At 43.3% G+C, this 21,870-nt stretch overlaps 1 pseudogene; it reads right to left on the minus strand.

Moving 5' to 3' along the window:
* Positions 1 to 9,809: 9,809 nt before the first annotated feature.
* LOC120706116 lies at positions 9,810 to 18,245 on the minus strand (annotated as a pseudogene).
* Between the last annotated feature and the right edge of the window lie 3,625 nt (positions 18,246 to 21,870).

Below are 21,870 nucleotides of genomic sequence, written 5' to 3' on the forward strand. Positions count from 1 at the left end.
GTGTGGAGAAGACGGACATCTTGCTAGTTGGTATGAAAAAGAGTATGATAATCAACCGCATGGCCAAAGTCCCAATAGCCCTGTACTCGGTCAGACGTCATCAGTTGGCCTCCTTGCCAAGGTGGATGATCAGGATAGTGCCAGACAGGAATGCTATTAATTTTCAATACCCAATTTCTATACCTGTCATCGCCATAAATTAACAGGATTAATTTATGGGCCGAAATCAAGATGGGCTTAAAGCAGAAGACTGAAGAAGACTTGTAAATCGGCTCCTGCGTGAGCATCTGGGCCACATGGGCCATGCATCTTTAGATTTAGTTCAAGGTTAGAGATAGAGTCCGATCGGGACAAGATTAGTTTAGATTGTTTCCCAAGTCTCCGGACTATAAATATGTATCCTTTGTTATTCGTAAAGGAGAGCGTCATCATGTCTCGCAAACAACAACTCTCGGCGCATCGCCACCCCTAAACCTAGGGTTTCATCCAAGTAAGTGTCATGCTGCCCTGATCGCTTCTTGCGATCAGGGCAGTATTGTTCTTGCTTTTACCTTGGTATTACTCGTACTGAAGCGTTTTTGATGGCGAGTAGTACTAGTTATCCTGATGTTCGTAACATGGCTTTTAGTAGATCTGTTATGCTTCGTTGCTTATCATCTACGAATATCATGTTGTCTCTGTGCAATCACGTTTCAATCTCATGCTAGTTCTTGTCGCATAGAATTAGTTGCACAGAGGCAACACCCTGCTTCTTTTATGTCTAGTAGATCTGATCTGTTATGGTTTGCTCTTATCTTAAGAGTTGGTATAATATCTGCTAGGTTAGGCCTTGCAAACGGATTGGATGATCCGGTGGTGTAATAGATGCTTTATCTTAGCCCAGATAGGGATTGTTCCGGGAATCGGCTCTTGCTAGTTCTTAGGCCTCTGTTTTGGGTTGTGGTTTAGTTGTCTGTTATGTTCATTAGGCCTAGTCACGCGTAGGATGTTCCGATCTAGCAGTAAAGCTGTTACCATCGTGGATTAGATCAATTAGATTTATTTGAAGCAGTTTTATAGTTATTTGCTTTATTTATCATATCTGGATACAATCAGATCCCATCTGACACCGGGACTCGATCGGCTCTTTAAAGCCGATGCAAGAGTCGTCCCGGGGAGCCGACCACGGCTCGGACTTACATTTACATGTGTCTTTGTATGCAGGAAACTATTTGGAGCACGTCTGCACCCTCCTGATCGGGTATAGGTCAGGTGGCACGCCCGGTTTTCACACATCCTCCGGGCGCGTGACGGAATTGCGGGCCGTCGACGAGGGAGCAGTGCCTGCCAGCGCCCCAGCAACCTCCCGGCTCTTCGTGTTGTCCGTCGTTACTCGCCGGTGGGTTTCGACTGACAACAATACCACATCGAGTCGCCAAGATATCAAAGCTAGAAAGAAGCAATCAAGCTCTATTCAAATCACTTTATTTAAGTACGACAGAAGTTCTTAGATAGATGGGCCGACAAAGTTGAGAAAAAGAATGAATAGCTAAATGTGGAGTTAGACTGAGTATCCATTAAGTGTTGATGTAAGTTGTGGAGAATAAAGAAGCATGTCTGCAGAGGTATTGTAAGAGGAAATGACCGAGAAGAAAGTTAATATATGTTGGAAGCTACCCACCTTAACCTCTATTCTCTTGCTAGTCTTATGAATCTCGGGATGAGATTCCTTTTAAGGGGGTAGTTCTGTCACACCCTGAAATTTTTAAATTTCAGGATGTGATTAAAATTTAAAATAAAACAATAATTATCTCATAATTTTAAAATTTTCTCAACATATATTTTCTTTACAGGAAATTTAGTGTAAAATAAAATATATGTTGGTTGTTTTTCCAAATTAAATAATGTTGTTCTTTTGTGTTGCATGCATGCCACCTCTGCATTGTTTTATTGCTTGTTGTTCAATTTAAATTTGAATTCATATGAGTTTGAATTTAAATTGAATGTGTTTGAATCTTTTCAAAAATGGAAAAGCCTTCCTTTTCCCCCTCTCCTTTTCAGCACAGCCGGCCCATCTCTCCTTTCTCCCTCTCTCTTTTTCTTTTTCTTCCCGCGGCCCAGGAAACCTCACGCGGCCCAATCCAGGCCGGCCCGGTCCAGTCCGCCAACCCCCTCTCCCTTCCTCCCCCTGTCGCTGCCACGCGGGCCCCGCCCGTCGGGCCCTTCTCCTTCCTTCGTGCTGAGCGCGGGCTCTGCTCCGAGTCCGCCTCCTTACGCGCCGCCGCGGCCTTCTTGGCGCGCACGCCAAGGCCCAGTCCCCGCCCCTATTTAAGCACCGCACCGCACCCTGGAACCCTACCCGGCCGCCGCCGTCGTTTTCGTTTCGCGCAAAACCCTAGTTCGAGCCGCCATCGTCGGAATCGAGCTCGGTTGCCGCCTTTGCCCCGCCGTTCCGTTACTCTCCTCGACGCCCAAGCCGCCGCCGAAGCTTCCCAGCAAGGTAGGGCTTCGCGCCGACCCGGTTTCCCCTCTCTCTTGCTTCCCTTCGCGCGAGATAGCTCGCCGGCGTAGTCCGAGCCGCCGCTCGCCGTGGAGTGCCCTTGCCCGGCCTCCAATTCGTGCACCCGATCCTATAGATTGTTTTGCCGTGTTGCGCGCATGCTCCCTAACCCGAGCCCAGTTCGAATCAAGTGCCGGAAGGCCATTCAGGCAAACGCCGGCAATCCTCCGTCGCGCGCCGCCCTTCACCGGTCATGCGCCGCCGCCGTTTGCCCCCTTTGCCCAGAACCGTCAGATCTTGATCTAACGGTCCATATTAGATCTAAAACCCAGGTCAAACCCGGTGTACCGGTCAACCGTGGCGGTTTTGTAGAAAAGCCCCCCCAGTTTATAGGAAATCAACCCGCAGTCCCCTCCAGTTCAGAAGTAATTACAAAAGAGCCCTTTTATTTATGTTTTAGACCTTGACCTTTTAGGAAATACAACCCGCCGTCCAGGAAGTGTAGTTTTGCTTTCTAACCCTCGCGAGTTAGGTTTAATTTCATTTTAGTCCCTAGTTTCTTTAGAGCTAGCCCCTGGAAGTTCAAAACTCTCACAAACAAGTCCTTAGAACCTTGTTTTAGCCATATCTTTCACGTTTCTACTCCGTTTTCAGCGATTCTTGCGCTCACGTGATCCTTGTGACGTGTGCAATAGCTTTATAACCTTTTTATCCTCTGTGAGCACACTTTGTTGTGTCTTACAAATCTTTTCTATTAGTTCTTAACTCTATAGTTAATCGCGACTAGATCCCTGAAGTATCGTTTATCCCATAGAATCGCCGTTTTAGTTCTGTTTTCTACGTTTCTTGAGCTCTCATCACTGTAGCAGCGAGTCTTATCCTTTAGTACGTTCTTTTAAAGCTTTTCTTTGTTTTGGTGTATTGTTCTTAGTTGTATCTTTTGTTTGTTGCTTTGTATGTTTGCTCGTTGATTGCCCCGAGTAGAAGGATCGTCGTTTGAAGATTGAAGATCAAGTTCTCTGAGTGAGCAAAAGCTAAAGAGCAGTAAGAGTAGCTTTTCATTGGTGAAAGGCAAGTGACCCTAACCGCACTTCTATCTATGCTTTATTTACAAGAATACTTATTTAATTGGAACATGGAGAACCACCCAAGAAAACCGTACAACCACAATACTACATGGCTCTGGTCTTGGCTAATTAATTAGAGACTCTAGCTTGTGACAGTTTTACCGAAAGGGCAATAGGGGATGCATCGACGGGGTATAGCTTGGTCCTCTTGGGGCAATTGGTATTATTTAATGGTCCTTTGGTAAGGTACCACCTCATTAGGACAGTGTTATGACCGCTTTGGCTTGAAACCTTAGCAGATTGTCATAGGTTAGGGAATCTTTGTAAACGCCTCGTAGCGTCCCTATGCAATCACACCTCGGAAGTGTGGTATTGTGCCTAGCTAGCACATTGCGTGGTTGGGTTCAAAGTTCTTCAGAACTTTTACGCGAATTGTGGTGAAAGTGTACAACCTCTGCAGAGTTAAAACTAACCGGTTAGCCATGCTCACGGTCAAGAGCGGCTTGGACCCTCACATGATTAATAAACTTAAAGATGGATATAAATCAATTTCTGGTTATTTCTTGTGGCCTTGCTGAGTACCAACCATAAGTGTACTCACACGGCCATCTTCCAGTCCACATTGAGCCAACCGTCGTCGCCCCTCCTAGGTAGCGCAGGTCATCAATGGGACGGGAGGGAGCAGCTCGATGCAGGTTGAAAGCTAACCGTGTTAAACCTGCTCTATAGATGGAGAGTAAAAAGGATATGTCACATCTCAAAATGTACTGAGCGGTGACTGGAGTAGCCAACATGGCGTGCCACGTTACATTCAAGGACGAAGTTGGACTGATTAGAATAGTTCAGAGACTAAATTGTGTGAGATTTGGTGGAAGCGTTGAACCTCCGTAGAGGCCGCTGTGCGTGTTAATATAGGATGGGAATAGCCCCCACCGTGGCTTACAAGATGCACCCGTGTAACAACCTGGCCGAGATCTAGGATTACAACAAGATATCCTACAACTAATCTACTAACAGCACACGATTTGTTACACGGGATAAGAACTGAATACACACACCATCTAACACTCCCCCTCAATCACACCTTTTGAAGGTTGAGATTGTTCCTAAAAACTTCAAGCTGTCGAACTGGAAGTGCTTTTGTAAAACCATCCGCGACTCGATCATCTGTAGAGACAAATCTGATCTGAAGAAGCCCTTGAGCTACTCGTTCTCTGACGAAGTGAAAATCTACCTCAATATGCTTTGTTCTAGCATGAAACACTGGATTTGCCGACAAGTATGTAGCACCAATATTATCACACCATAGACGAGCAGAAGTAGGAGCTCTTACCCCAAGTTCTTGCAACAAAGTCTGTACCCACATAATTTCAGCAGTAGCATTGGCCATTGACTTATACTCTACTTCAGTACTAGACCTTGAAACCGTGGCTTGTTTTCGAGCTGTCCATGAAATAAGATTAGAACCCAAGAAAACAGCAAAGCCACCTGTTGAACGTCTGTCATCCAAACAACCGGCCCAGTCTGCATCTGAGAAGGCGCTCACAAGAGTAGATAGACTTCTATGTATTCGAAGACCAATACCAGATGTAAACTTTAGATATCACAAAATTCTTTTGACAGCTGTCCAATGTACAGTGGTTGGCATATGCAAGAACTGACATACCTTGTTCACAGAAAAAGATATATCTGGGCGTGTAAGAGTTAAATACTGAAGAGCTCCTACAATGCTTCTATATCTTGTTGCATCAGTTGGCCCCAATTGTTCTCCTCCATATGCTGACAATTTTTCAGAGGCCGACAATGGTGTATTCACTGGTTTAGAGTCCACCATTCCAACCTTCTTTAGCAGATCAGAGGTATATTTTTCTTGAGACAGAACAATACCTTGCTGTATTCTTTTTACCTCAATGCCCAAGAAATAATGAAGATCACCAAGGTCCTTCAATGGAAACTCAGACTGCAGTTTCCGTAGAAGCGCTGCAGTTGCTTCCTGTGACAAACTTGCCACTATAATATCATCAACATATATTAACAAGAACATAGTAACCCCCCCCCCCATTGCGAAAATAGAAGAGTGAAACATCAGCTTTGGATGGTTTAAACCCCAAACTTTGTAGTTTTGTGCTCAGTCGGGAATACCAAGCACGAGGAGCTTGTTTTAATCCGTATAGTGCTTTATCTAACTTACACACATAGTGTGGATGTTTCTTACTTTCATACCCAGGGGGCTGCCTCATGAACACTTCTTCAAGAATACCATGAAGAAACGTGTTCTGTACATCTAGCTGGCGAAGACTCTAGTTATTAGATACTGCAATGGAGAGTACAAGTCTGATAGTAGCTGCCTTCACTACAGGACTAAATGTATCCTCGTAGTCAATGCCATATCTTTGTTTAAAACCTTTTGCAACTAACCTGGCCTTGTACCTGTCAATAGTGCCATCTGGTTTACGCTTAATTTTGTAAACCCACTTACAGTCAATTATATTTCTGCCTGCTTGTGAGGGAACAAGATGCCAAGTCTTGTTCTTGAGGAGAGCATCATATTCTTGATCCATAGCACGCCTCCAATTTTTATTTTCAAGTGCTGCATCAAGAGAACTAGGCTCAGAATTTTCTGTTAATAGCCCATACCTGACCGTGCCATCTGTATAAGTCTTCGGCTTGCGGATCCCACTTTGTGCGCGAGTTTTTCGTCGTGTTTCTCCCCCTGGATCCGCAGACACCACAGGAGGAGCCACAGGGGCCGCGCGGGTCGGCGAGGCGGGAGCATGCGAAGCCGTGTCATGTGCTGGTTTGGTGGCGGGGTCGTTAGCCGCAGCATCAGAGGGCGATTCGCCTGGACTGGACGGCACGGAGTCGGAGGGCGATTCGCCTGGCGCAGGTGATGCAGCTGCAGGCAAATCCTCTTCGGGATTGAGAACATGCTCCCCCTGCGTATCACCACCACTAGAAAAACCTTCCGAAGCCAGATTTTCAGGAGAAAAAGCATCAGTAGTTACGGGTAAATTATTTGAACTATTAGCCACATCAGTACTAGATATTGTTGTACCCCTAACAAGCATAAAAGGACTAAGTAAATCAGGTGGAAGGAGGTTTATTTCTTTACGAAGAATTGCACCGGCATTGTCATGAAGCTCAGAGAAAGGGAAAACTTCTTCATCAAAGACAACATCTCGAGAGATGTAAACGCGTCCGGTAGAGATATCAAGGCATTTGAATCCTTTGTGAAGATTGATGTATCCAAGAAATGCACATCGTTTGGATCGAAAGGCTAGCTTTCTGGAATTATAGGGACGCAAATTCGGCCAGCATGCACACCCGTAAACTTTCAGCATAGAGTAGTCGGGTTTCTCATGGAATAGACGCTCAAGAGGTGTTTGAAAATCAATCACCTTGCTGGGAGTGCGATTAATAAGATATGTAGCGGCAAGGAAAGCTTCATCCCAAAATTTAAGAGGCATGGATGCATGAGATAATAGAGATAAGCCAACTTCAACAATGTGTCGATGCTTACGTTCTGCTGCTCCATTCTGCTGGTGAGCATGAGGGCAAGACACTAAATGAGTGATGCCGACCCTCTGGAAGAAAGAATTGAGCTTCTCATATTCTCCGCCCCAATCCGTTTGCATAGCAACAATTTTTCTATTAAACAGGCGCTCAACAAGATTTTGGAAGTCATTAAAGCATTGAAAAACATCAGACTTATGCTTGAGCAAGTAGATCCAGGTAAACTTGCTATAATCATCAATAAAGCTCACATAAAATTTATTTCGCCCAACCGAAGTAGAAGCAGGTCCCCATACATCAAAAAATATTAAATCTAAGGGAAATTTAGAGGTGCTGGATGACTTGGGGTAGGGAAGCTGGTGACTCTTAGCTTGCTGACAAGCGTTACAAATGGAGTGTTGATGAACCTCCCTAGCACAAGGCAGCTTATTTTCACTAATGACACGCTGAACTATGGGAAAAGCAGGGTGACCCAGCCGACTGTGCCATCTCGTGGTAGAGGCTTTGACGGCACTGAAGGCGTCTTTGCTTGGCTTCGGTAGGGGGTAGAGACCAGATCTACATTTGCCTTCCAAAAGAGTTCTCCTCGTTGCCTGATCCTTGATAAAGAATGGATCAGGATGAAATTCAAGAAAAGCATTATTGTCTTTGGCAAGACGATGAATGGAAACAAGATTTTTCTTGGCTTGTGGAACGTGAAGAACATTATTTAGATGCAAATTGCGAGTAGGGGTACGAACAATAGCATGACCGATATGGTTAATGTTCATACCTGATCCGCTAGCAGTGCGGATTTGATCTGTTCCAGTGTACTTGTCGTGGGTGGAAAGCTTCTCAAGCTCGCCCGTCACGTGATCAGTGGCACCCGTATCGGTATACCAATTCGTGTCGATGCCGTAGGAGTTGGCGGCAGCATTGACGTTCCTTTCATCAGGGACATAGTCTTGGTCGAAGCGATGCCAACAGTTGACCGCACTGTGTCCCTCCTTGAGGCAGACTTGACACCTGCCATTGTACCTTTGCTTTTGTCCACCATTACCGTTGCCACGACCCCGGCCTCCAGTGCCGGAGCCACGGCCACAGCCACCATTGCGGCCACCACGGCCGCCTCCTCTGGTGAAGCCGCCTCGTCCTCGCGAGGCTGAGTTGACAGAGGACTGAGATCCACCGCCACCACGTTGCATCTCCAACCGGGCTTCGAAGCTGGTGATCTGGGTGACCAGCTCAGTGTAGGAGATCGTCTCGATCCTGGTGAGGACAGTCGAGACAAGAGGATTATAATCCTCCTAATCCAGTCCCGTCAAGATGTATGACGTGAACTCGTCGTCGCCGAGAGGTCTCCCGGCGTCCTTCATCTCATCAGCATAGGACTTCATCTTGGCAAGGTACTCCGAGGCAGTGGAGTTCCCCTTCTTTGTCGTGGCGAGCGCGATGCGGGTGTTCACCGAACACACTCGGCTTTGGGAGGAATAGGTCTCCTCCACATTTGCCCATAATTCGGCAGCTGTTTTTGCCATGGCGACTTGCGCCATGACGTCTCTGGTCATGTTGCTGAGCAGATAGCTCAGCACCTGCTGATCGCGGGCCACCCATGAGGCATACTCTGGGTTGGCCTCCTTGACGGTCTTGTCGCCGTGCTTGACGTCGATCTCCTTCGATGGTGCCGCAGTAGACCCATCAAGGAACCCCTCTAGCAGGGCACCTCGAATGGCCGGCAGCACCTGGAGCTTCCATAGACGAAGATTATTCTTGGATAGCTTCTCGGTGACGGGAAGAACAAATGGTGAGGCAATGGCCTGACCAAGGGAAGAGTTGGAGGTCGCCATTCTAGATGCAATCTAGAGGCAGTTGGCTCTTGGTACCATGTGAGATTTGGTGGAAGCGTTGAACCTCCGTAGAGGCCACTGTGCGTGTTAATATAGGATGGGAATAGCCCCCCACCGTGGCTTACAAGATGCACCCGTGTAATAACCTGGCCGAGATCTAGGATTACAACAAGATATCCTACAACTAATCTACTAACAGCACACGGTTTGTTACACGGGATAAGAACTGAATACACACACCATCTAACAAATTGGGCGCTTTCATAATTTATGGACCAAATTGAATCGAGTGCTCTAGTTGAGGGACGATTTTAGCTATTTTACCAAATTTTAACATTTTATCGCGACCAGTAAACGCCATCACAGCGATCCTCCTACGTTCGTAGACCTTGCGATTTGTGACGAAGCAACCAACGTCAACGAGGACCCAAAAGTCAAACGCTTCGATCGCTGCTGCTTCCGTCAGAGATCAACATTGACTTTGCAGCATGATTTTCACACCCGAATTCTTTTTTTTTTAAAAAAAGGAAGCATGAGGTGTCGTACCGCCGTACTGGCACTACCACTGGTAGCTTTCAGGTGGTAGCCCAAGTAGGGCATTCATCGCCCCGTCCCTGCTTTGATCGGCGTGTCCTCCCCCTCCCCCGTGCCGGAACGCTTTCCAGTTCGGGCGCTGCGTCCCCCGCTAGGCTTTCGCCGCCCTACCTGCCTCCAGCCCATGTCCGGCCGGCGACACCGACACCTACCCTGGAAACCTGGCGGCGGCCCGCCGCCATGTGGAAGTGGACTCATCAGTCCGGGCACTGCGTCGCGGCGCAGCCAAAGGCATGCCTGCCTGAAAAGAAACGCGCGGGCCATTGGAGGGAGCAGAGAGCGCATCATTTCTTTTCTTCGAACCACACCAGTTTCCAGCATCCAGATCCAGCGTCTGCGTACACATAGCCTGCTGCAGCCTGCAGGTTTATTACTGGATCATCTCTTAATCTGACCGCTGGATCATCAATTCTACATTTAGCTGTGCACAAATGCCAAAAGTGGAGCGACTTCAGTAAGCTCCGTCGTCGCTTGTCTACCCATTCTATCCTACTTACAAGCTATACTGTTTACTGGTATAGTATGTGGAAGTAAAAGTGTTCTATGTGTAATGAGCCAATGAGGTCTTTGCCTGCCCATACGTGTATGTCCATCACTTGGGCGCATTCGTCGGTCTACCTAGTACGGCGTCCTTGGAATGGAGGGCCAGATGCTGTTCTGATGATCTCGGAACCGAGCTCCTGAATCTTGTGCAGCAGCATCGCCTTCTCCCGCTCCAGCACTTCTATGTACTCTTCCTGCTCGCTCTGGATGCCTTCCATCTCTGTCACCGCCAAAGAAAGGGCCTCCGGGTCACCGCCCTCGTCGATCAAGCCTGTGAATTTCTTCAGGCTGTCCCTCATCTGTGCAAAAATCACATGAGTACGTTCATCACACTATCAGAAAAAATGAATATCAACGAGAAGAAGACTTGGAAGGGTGCAGCGCGAGTAAACGGGATCAATTGAACTGAGGCTCCACACCTGTGTTGCTATCTTGTGTCCTTTGCCAGATGGATCTGTCCCTAGCGCGGCCTTCTTTCCTGAGTCTGATACTGATACCCTTCGTGCAATCTTTACATGGATTTCTCCGCAGTTTACCCCTTGGAGCGGTATCCATTTATTGGCGGATTGATTTGGAGAAAGCATGCTGTATTCCACGGTGCAGTGGCCAATACTAGCGGTTGGAAGGATCGCGTTATGGTCCTTGACATGCAAAATCAGGGGTTCTCCAGTTTCGGGAAACTCAAATGTCTGGTTCCACTGCGGAGAGAGTGTTTTGTAAATGACCTGAACAGAAAGAACAAGTCAGCTTCAACATACTGCGACTTCTCCATAATAGCATATATGAGAATTAGGCCAGCCAGGTGGCCATAACATTTTCCAAATTCAGACGTGAGAAACTGCAAAAACAATGGCACAGCCCCAGCTGCAAGAGTGTATACTAAAAAGTGACAAGCGTCCTTGCATTACCAAGGAAGTGCTTTCATTATACTTCCTCTGTCCCAAAATGTAAGATGCTTTTGCTTTATCCCAAGTCAAACTTCTCGAACTTTCACCAAGTTTATAGAAAAAATGCACCAACATCGACAACATCAAATTAGTTTCGTTACAAATCCACCATGAAATATGTGTATGGCTTGATAATACATTTATTCGGTACTTTAGACATTAATACTTTTTCGGTAAACTTGTTATAGAAGTTTGACTTAGGACAAAGCTAACACGTCTTGCATTTTGGAACAGCGGGAGCCGGGGGTAGCTAAGAACAGTGTTCTACGATCTGAAGTAAACAATAAGCACCAATAATGCCAGATACTACTAATCCAGCACAGTGTGGCAAAGTTGCTCGGAAAATCAGTATGACTAGCAGCTCCGATTAGGCAGAGATCTCATGCAAACTTAGCAAGATAAATTTGTAATCTAACCTTAGTTCGTTTCTTCTTGTTCCCATATTGCACCCTGACATAAGGATCGCTAGTGCCTCTCAGATCGGCAGCAACAAGATCTCTGGCTTCAATTACAACCAGCTCAATCCAACCAGCTCCAGCTTTACTACTTGAGCTCTGGAAAAGAGAACGAGAAGCAAAAGTTCAGATGCAGAAAACAAGATGGGCAACTAACGGAGGGTTATGCAATTATCAATAAACTGGTATTGCTGCAAGCTTCAGATATTCAAATTCATAATGTCCACCGTCTTAAAAATGCCAGGAGCTCTTCACAATCCAATTTAGTTCTTAAGAGCACATACATACCTGCATGGTATTGTTGTGATCATTCTTTATAGGCTCTATTTCAAGCCTGATCTCTCCTGAATCTACTTTTTCAAGTGGGACCCAAACATCACGGCTAGCACCATCTAAAAGTCCCTCCAAGTTAACTCTTGCACTACCAATGCTTTCATCACCAAATACATCTGCACTATAGCATTTGATCTTCAGACATTCACCACCAGCAATCTCATCAAACTCAAACTTGTCATTCCAAACTGGTCGAACTGTATGTGACAGCGTTTTTGTTCGGTATAGAGCCTAATAGCAAAATAAAGCATTTTTAGAATTTGAAATTGTCTTAACTGAGTAGTTGGTGGAACTAAACTTCAGCAAGTGAACAACTAACCTTTCCATACTGAAGTTTCACATAAGGATCGCACTTTCCAGATTTACTATTTGCAGTGAGGGCCCTACCCTCAACAACTCTGACCCTAAGTCTCCTTCCTGTTATGGACTGAAGCTTTGGTGATCCATCAGATGAGGATTGAAGACCACTGCTCAGAGAATTACTCAATGTAACCGACCCATCAGAGAACTGCCATTCTTTTAGCACAAGGCTTACAGTTAACTGCAATCAAAAGCATTCAGAACAACTTCATACCATTCATAATTCGTAAACAAAATGAGCTAGAACAGGGTGGGTGTGGGAGGCAAGAAATGGCATAGCTTGTCTTTCTTATAGCAACCCAGTTTTAAGAATCCGTTTCCAATTGTTATGCCAATTTGATTTTACATATTGTCATGATACACAGCTCTCGTGCATGTTCAGGGCAAAAAATAGGACGCAGCACATTTAAGATGTAATACCTCTGTCCTAGAATATAGTTATTTTTAGGTTTTCTTCAAGTCAAACCTTTAAAACTTTGACTGTAGATGGTAGAAAAATCATAAATATTGACAACATAAAAGTGATAGTAGTTTATCCATGATGAAACCAACTATTGCAACATGTAACCTTTTCTGTTTAAAAGTAATTATTTTTGGAGATATTATTGGTCAAAGATGAAAACATTTGACTTCGACCAAGTCTAAAAGTTTTTATATTTTAGGACGGAGGTAGTAAGACATTAACTGAATTAGATTGATTTATAAAAAGAAGGGCTCAAGTAACAACTTAATTAAAATAACACCTAATTATTCAGCCCTTCTAAGAAATTATACACAGAGCTTGTAAAGTCCAATTGAATGAAATTTCATTACTTCCACTGGTTCTCTGAATGTGGATGAACTTTATCTTTCTTTCTCGCTTCAAAAAATGTTAGTAAATAAAATCAGCAAAACTTTCTTGTCATATAATATATCAAATGTTCCAACCATAAAGACTGTCAAAAGTGACAGTCAACAGGAAACTATGTAGAACTAGGGAGACCAATGGAAGTTTACAACTATAGAAGTCACAGCGCCTTAGTTCACAACATGTCTAGATGACAATCTCCTAGAAATATATGGTATAATGGCAGACCACTACCAGACAGATATGGTGGTGACTTGAGAAAACTAGCCAGCACATCTAATTAAATTTCTATCAATTGAACATTCTTGTCTTACAATCGTGTGTGAGGTTTAAAAACTGAAATAGGAATGTAAATGAATAGGCAAGTTACCTCGCCATCGATATCCTCAAATGGAACAACCATTTGAACTTCTTGTCCGCAATGCTCAGGATGCTTTGCGACAACACCAGAGTTATGCCCTATAGCCCAAAATATTGTTGAACCATCATGAACATACTTGACCTGTTTACATTAATTTTTATCTGAGTGTCCTTGGATATATAGGAAGAGCCACAGTTGCCACAAGAACAGGGAAAATTCACTAAAATGAGAATAGCTTTATATCTAGAATACCTTTATCTCACAGCTTGTCAAGTAATTGAATTTGACACCACCAGAATCCAATTCATATAGAAGAAACTTAACAATGCCTGTCTCTCCATGCAGTACCATGTTAAATGTATTGTTCCACGTAGGATTTAGACCCTTACTGGTACTGGTTTTTCTCATCAAATTGCCAACTTCAACCTCAACAAATGTCTGTTGTATCTTGTTATCAGCAATTCCAGACATGGTCCCTCCATTTAAGCTTTGGCGGTTAGCAGTGTTCTTACAGAGGTTACTAGCTGAAACAACAGTAACTGAAAGAACACCTGCAACAGCTTGTTTTCTTAGATCTACTGCTGGCAAAGAAAAACATAGTCGGCGTGGTTCGACCATTGTTTTCCCTATGGTTTCAGTCAAAAGCTTTACCTGCATGGTTCATGAAGCACACACCAGATATCATTAGATATTCAGATATAACATTCAGATTATGGTATGCAATGGCTGCCATTGATGAAGATATTACATGATATGAACCACTTTTTAGATAATTAAAATTTGAACCTAATTCTTGGAAGTTTGGCCCTAAATGGCTAACACAAACCCACCAGCCATGTCGAGACACCTGGCAACTCCATACCGGGAATTGCTTGACTTCCACCACTTCCAAATGCTACTCCAATCCTGACTTCCGGGGTAGATTCAAAAGAATAAAGTATAGCTTCGCCATCAAGTATGGGTGATAGTAGAAGCTGCAACAATATAATCTGTATCAGAGATAGTGTAAAAACTCTGGCACAGACAAGTGGGTGATGCAATAATGGCCACTTCAAAATTCAGAATAATTGTACACATAGCGTAATCGAGGGATAAAAGCTAGCTTTAAGGTGATGAAAGTACTTGAGTACAAAAAATTCTCTGCTCTGCAGCGAAAAAATAATATTTATTATTATATTCAGTGAAATACCACACTACAACAACAACAACATAGCCTTTTTTCCCAAGCAAGTTGGGGTAGGCTAAGTGAAATAGCACACTCAGCATACTAAATCACAATATATGAAGTATCATGCAAATCAATTGTTGTTACAGCACTATTTCCTAACCACGCAAAACTAAAAAAAAGCTCAATAAAACCACTTTTTATCATCACTGCTCGTTGTAGACTACTCAACTTGTTCACAATGACAGAATTTCTCAGCTTTTGGAATTATGAAAAGTATTTTGCAGAGTTATAAAAAAACAAATATAATAAGTCAAGGAACAAGACACAATGGAGAGGGGAAAGAGCATACATCTCCCTTGATGTGAATGCTGTTAATAACAATGCGACATGTCCCAATCAGCGGCTTCGCTAATTTCGCCAAAAACATTACACTCATCTCGTGGCTATTCCAATCAAAACCCAATCTCATGACTTGCTGTGAGAGAGAGAGAGAGAGAGAGAGAGAGAGAGAGAGAGAGAGAGAGAAAGAGAAAGAGTTTATGTTAGAGAAGGTGTAGCTACTAAATTGCATATTCCATCAAATACAGAACCTCTTCAGCTTCAAAGGAATACATGAAAGTAGATGGATACTTTTAACTTTTAAGCACATATTGGTTGATTATGCTTTCAAAAAGGGCGTACCCAGTGCCGTAGGCTTCCCTTCCCCAGACCCCGCACAGTGCGGGAAGCCTACGGCACTGGGTACGCCCTTTTTGAAAGCATAATCAACCAATATGTGCTTAAAAGTTAAAAGTACTGTAAAGTATCCAATGATTCACCTTTTTCTTAGTTATAATCCTCTTTAATGATGTGGGACTAAGTTTGAAAATAAAATAGCCAACATACTGACAACAAGCTAAATCAGTGTCATATAATTTGGTAGGACCACAAACTGCCTAATACCTCTATTTCCATCTAAAGAAAATCATGGGCAAGTGAAACTTTCAGATGCAACTGCAGTTCAGAATAATATACGACTGACCTGGTCACCTGAAGTAATCCAGCGCATCCCCTCATCTCCCAAGGCAGGTGGGCACGAGCCAAGTGAGAATTCTTGTAATTCTATTTTATCCTGGTGATAGGAAAACAAAACCTCAGTACTAAAATCAGATGATAAATACATGAAAAGAGAAGCATATTAGAAAAAAAGAGGAGCTTACTATCAATTTTGGTTTCCGATTCTTCAAACGTCTCTGCAAAATCATATAGCTCTGTCAGCTATGCATGGAAAATGTATGATATAATTCTAATACATATTTAATACATCAAATAAAGGAATTTATTAATTAGTATCTTTATCTGGGACCTATCCACTTCAAAGAATCAAATACACCTAATCTCAATAACACAACCTACTCAAAAGCTTGTCTGCCCTCTCATGATAACAATTAATTAGCTTATACTCAAACGGAGTAAAAATCTTCCAGATGCTCTAAAGTTCATTCTCTAGATTACATCCCCCGCAAAACTACTAAGGGACAGTTTGTAATTGATGTCACTGTACTTTTTTTTAAAGCTGTGTCTGAAAATGATAGTTAAAAACCTCAGTTTTAGTTGGAAAATTAAACTTAGTTTGTACAAAGTCTGCTATTCAACCCTTGTTACCTCACAATTGTTGGTAAATAGAAACAAATCTGATCTCTGGTTGCAACTTTAATTAAAAGCAGTTAACCAGACTAAATTTCAAAAAGCTGTTCTACAAATAACATTACAACTATCCACCGTCGAGCAGACACAAAGCATAACTGACATCTTTCATAAATCAAGAATAATGGTGAATTGGTCCTAGCACCTTAGTGTCTAAAGCTCTAGAGCTAAAGAAAATACATCCTAGAGAGAAGAGACATAGAGAACAAATATTCAGTGAGGTTGCAGAAGCAAACCTCAACAGTAGATTGAATCCTCCTCGATAGTTTTGGTTCCATGTAATTGGGCCAAACTTCTGTTAGAAGTTTGTTAAACCACTCGCAAGGCTCAATCGGTGTGATGGGCTGTAAAAGATAAAAAGTAATATGGTTTGAGAATCTATGAAAGGAAATCAACAAAAATAGCAGTAAAAGAGCATACGGTTGTATTCAGTATAAGATGCTTCCATCTTTTGTTCAAATCTTCTACAGTTATCCTCCTTTTAAACCTCCCATACTGCAATAATCACACAACAAGGTAAGAAGACAAAGCAAACTATAGTAAGAGGGGCAGAAACAATTCCTCATGAAAATAAAATGAGGCAGGAGAATTCTCCCCTGGAATTATGAGCACTTTGGACAACCAAAAGGGAAGATAATGAGTTCATGAACAAGAAAAGAGCAATTGCTCATGCTATCGTGCTTTGCTGCTACCAATTAAACATGGTATTAAAGAGATTGAGCAAAATCCATCACAATCCTTGAATCAATTCAGATGAAACAGCATGGCAGAAATAAATACCTGAATGGTAGCCCAAACGGCAGCTGCAAGGGGAACCCAATTTGAGAATGGCACAACCCACCGTTCGACGAACCATGCAAAGAGGCCGAGTGGGATCAGGAAGGGCAGCAAGGGCTGCTCCACCATGACCTGGTTAAAGAACTCCCGAGCATCCTTGCCATATAACTTCTTCAGCTTCCTCACCATGGTTCCTGCCTTGTCTCTGTAGCTTCAGCAACGAGCTCCTTTTCACACCTCTCCTGAGTCCTGTACGAGACACCTTCACCTTGGTACAGATACCTTTACCACTTTATGCCTTTGTTTCCACTAGATCCTGAGCTGCTGTCGTCCTAGCCCACTCCCTCACTCCCTTTAGCACTGTGAGTAATGGGTACCTGTCCACCTACAATTCAGGCAGAATTAATACCCACAAGAATTGCGACACCTAAGAAACGCATGAGATGAGTGTGATACAATGCCCCCACACTAATTGAGATCTTTCACATCCTCGGCTTCTAGAGTTAGGACCTCAAATTTTCTATCCTCTGATGTTGACCTTTTTAATGGCTCGCATGAACACGAAATTGACCCTAATAATCTCTTCAGTCAAGTCAACAGGTTAGTTATACCACACAAAGAATAGATGTCTTCTAGATCACATAAACAAGAAACTAAGTCAATCGTAACATTCGAAATCATCCAGAACAGCGGAATCGAACCCCACAAAAAAAAAGGACTTTCAGTAATCGCTCAAGTTGTAGAGCAAGATTGCTGGTCAAGATGACAAAGGGTAGCCAAATGGTGAATCCTCCATGAAAGCAAACTACAGATGAAGCAAGACTTCCAGTGAGAGAACGAACCAATTGAGCGCTGCAGGTTCCAGTAACCACTTCTTTGCCTGTCGAGCTCGCCGGGGACGCGCCTGGTGACTGATTGGGCGCTAAAACTCCAAGTCCCGGAACCAATCACAAGAACCGCTGCTGCCGGCGGAGCCTCCTCCCGAGCCTGGATACCACTCGGCGGCCCGTAGAAGCCGAAGAAGCCGGCAAAAATCAAACCTTTCTAATCCGCGAGAAAGACAGAGAAAAGATCAACCAAGAGCCGGAGCAAGGGACAGGAGGGTTCTACTGGTGGGATTGAGGAGGGTTGGGGATGGGAATGGGAGGGAGGAATCGAATGGGTTTCGGCCCCCCATTGTTGGAAGGCGTCAAATTTGGAGGTCATGGCCTGCCACGGCCGCGTGCTCGCTGCTGTTTCCCTTCTTTTTCTTTGCGCGAGTTAATTAATCGACTATGACAATGAAGATCTGTTCCCGTGATGGGGTTGGTTGAGACGACGGCGTGCTTTCTCTGACGAAATGCGGACCCGTCTCCGCCCCGCCTCACTGTGGCCGGCGCCGCCGGTAAAGGAAGGCAGCAACACCGTCCGGGGTTGATTTGTGAGGTCAACGTGGATGCTGATTGCGTCCAAGCGTGCCTTTGAGCAAACACAAAGGTAGATTTTCGAACATTTATACCACTGTAAAAAAGGATCTTTGAGCATTTATCTGAGTTTATTTACTCTCTGCAATAATACTCAAAGAGATTAATCAGATTAATCGGGCCGGATGGACTGTGGGCTGGACTTAATTTTTTTTGAGGCGGACGTCTTATATCTGCCCGCCTCTATAAATGATTAACCATGCGAGATGATTTTTTTAACCGTCTCGGTTAATAAAAAATGATCATTTCGGTTAATTGAAAGTATTAACCGAGACGATTTTTTTAATATGTCCGCTTCCGAGACAATTTTAAAGTGCCTCAGTCAATGAAATTTTGTAGTAGTGTTTTTGAAAACTAAGGAAGAAGCTAACTTTCATTTGGTCTGTCAGTGTCAAATCGCTTTTAGGTTTTGCCGTTCTTTGGAATTTTTTATCTATAATAAACCTAGCGCCTGTTTTGAAAAGGATCGGAGGAATCGGAACTTTTCGTGCCTAAGATCCAACAGCAGTGGATTCCGGTTCTTGAATGGAGGCCTCTGTCTGATAAGTTACCATCATCCATCGTCGTCCAAAGGGTCAGCATAAGTTAGTTGTGACTTGTATAAGCGTGCACGGATGTGAATACACTGTACGTACGGCTGCTAGAAGCCTAGAAATTAACGTCCGAGTCAAGGGTCGTCGTCTCGTGTCGAGACCTTTATGTGTTTGTCTTTTTTTTTTTTGCGAGACGAGGCCTTACGTTTGTTGACGGACGCAGAAGCTTCGTAGGTCCATCACACCATCGTATTCTCGTCTCGGTACGGAAGAGAAACACCGCTAGTTTGATACTGCTTGCAGTCAAAGGGCGCTACTGTCCGACCATGGAATAGTCTGCTGCCGAAACTGTTCTTGAGAGTTTTGAGAGGCCGGTAGGCAGTAGCACACAGCACAGATCTTGAATTTTTCTTGAGCGAATTAAAGATTTTATTTGCCTCTAGGTTTGTGTATATATTCCATCCATTCTAAATTATTGGTTATTTTAATTTTCAAGATACATATATATATATTTTGCTATGTATCTAGATATAATATATATCTAGACGCATAATAAAAACTATACACCTAAAAAAACAAAACGACTAATAATTTTTAAAAAGGAGTAACTTGTAAGTAATGAGAGTAGTTATATTAGGATTTCTTTCTTTAAAAAACTACATTAGGATTTCTTAGTGAAAGGCTTCCGTCTGATCATCTTTTTTTTAAAAAAATATTAGGGATTTCTTAGTGAAAGAGAGAGTAACTTGTAAGTAATAAATTGTGGAACAAGTGACCAACCAACAAAATGGCTGAGGCCTGCTAATCTAATCGTTAGCCCTGATTTACCAAATCTCGGCCCAAATCCCAAACAACCCATGATGGTCCATCGGCGAGACATGCATTGGGCGAGCCAACATTCTACCAATCAGTCTCAAGCCCATGTGTGATATTTTCTTTTGGAAATCTGGTGGCACGATGAGCTGCCATTTCTAGTTGGTGACGCACCACTACATAACTAGGAGTAAGTAGTAATTATCACCCCAAAAATAGAATTAATTCTTTTAATTCGTAGTATATTAAGTCACAAAAATATTGACTCAACTAATTTGTACATAAAAACTGTTGAATCAACATTTCTCATATGAGAAAAGTTGAATCACTAAGACAAGAATGATGAGCAAGAACTACGAATAGAAACTAATCAACTACCCAAAGACATGGTGTATAAAAGGTTAGACACAACACAAAGCTCGAGAATTACTACTATTTATGCATGGCGTTGCACCCTTTTCAATTTTTCATATATGCATATGGTGTATGGACTAAACTATGACATCTGTGGAGACTAAGGGGAACATTTTGCCTAAAAATGGAACCAAAGAGGGGCAGTGGGCCAGCTTTATTAGGGTGATGTACCGGCTTTAGTGGGATTTTGTTGTTAGGACAAGTACATTGGTACACGCCAGAGACCACTTTATCACCATTATATCACGTAGTTGTTGCCATGCAACACATATTCATACATAAATATTTTAATATTAGAAACAACATATGTATAATAAGACAAAGATTCATCGATACAAGAGTTGTTTCCTTCGTTTTTTAAAAAGAAGCAGCGTGAACTATTTGTTCTAAATATTATACTTATATAAAAAATAGAGAGAGTAGGTAATAAGTGACCATGCATGCTATTTAAGCTTAGTGGCGCCGTAGAGTGACTGTACAATTTCGATGGAAGCTAGTTAGAGATGGTGAAATAGTCAAATACGTCCCTCAAGCTTAGTCCAAGGGTCACTTTATCCCCAAAATATCAAATAGCCCACCTAAATCCTTCAACTTTTCACATTGGATCAAAATGGTCCTTGAGCTGATGTGGCATGTCTCATGTCATGTCAGTTTTAGTTGTCCTTGGACGAGTCAATATGTTACAATGTCTTATTTTAACACTTGTTTCATCCAATTATAAATAATACTTTTACGTGGATTTGATAGTATACAAATACAAGAAACCCCTATTAAAAAAATAGTATACAAGAAACCTATGTTAATGAGTCCCCACAAAATCTAATGTCCAATAATAAATAATACCTAGTACACAACCATTATAATAGGTATGATGAATCAAAGGTGAAAAACCTACCATTTTGTCATGCTGACTCATTTATTTAAATGATGCCCTTGCAGACATGGCAAGAACACATGGTATGCCAAGTCAGTGTATGGACCATTTTGATCCAAAATAGAAACTTGAGGGATGCAAGTGGCCTATTTGATAGTTTAGGGATCAAAATCACCCTTAGAGCAAAGTTTAGGGACGCAGTGCTGGCATCTCTATCTTCTGCTAGGTGTGGCCATTCATATCTACAAGGTTTTATTTTTTATATTTTTATTTGAAAAACACTTAATTTTTATACACGATATAACAAAAGAGGGCAGCGACTTGATACCATGGTGACGCAATCGCAGCTGCATGGTCAGAGCCATGACATACTTGCCCGTGCCACAACGGGACAGTGATCTCGTTCTTTCTCACGGGCGGGGTCATGCCGTCATGGCATGTGGGCTGACATGAATTGCTTCTGGAGGACGAGATCATTAGCCGTAAGATCACCCGTGATTTGGCAGGACTTATCTCGACCTTAAATCACATACGGACAGCCGGACAGATATGATGGAAATTGAGATTCAGTTCAGACGACGACTCCAGCCGACGAGACGAGAGATGAGGTAGACCGGTAGAGTGATCGGACGGCGTCCAGCACCGTGGCGCCGGTGCACGTGGCGGCCTCCACCCCACAGGCCACAGCCACAGATCACAGCGTCATGCCGTTCATCATCTCATCTACTATCAGACTATCACCTACCACCTTCAATTTCTACCCGGCCGGTGAATCGCTTCCTTCTTATCTGATTTGGACGGCCAGTTATGTGATTCT

The sequence above is a fragment of the Panicum virgatum genome, chromosome 5K (genome assembly GCF_016808335.1).
Source record: "Panicum virgatum strain AP13 chromosome 5K, P.virgatum_v5, whole genome shotgun sequence".
Classification (NCBI taxonomy): domain Eukaryota; kingdom Viridiplantae; phylum Streptophyta; class Magnoliopsida; order Poales; family Poaceae; genus Panicum; species Panicum virgatum.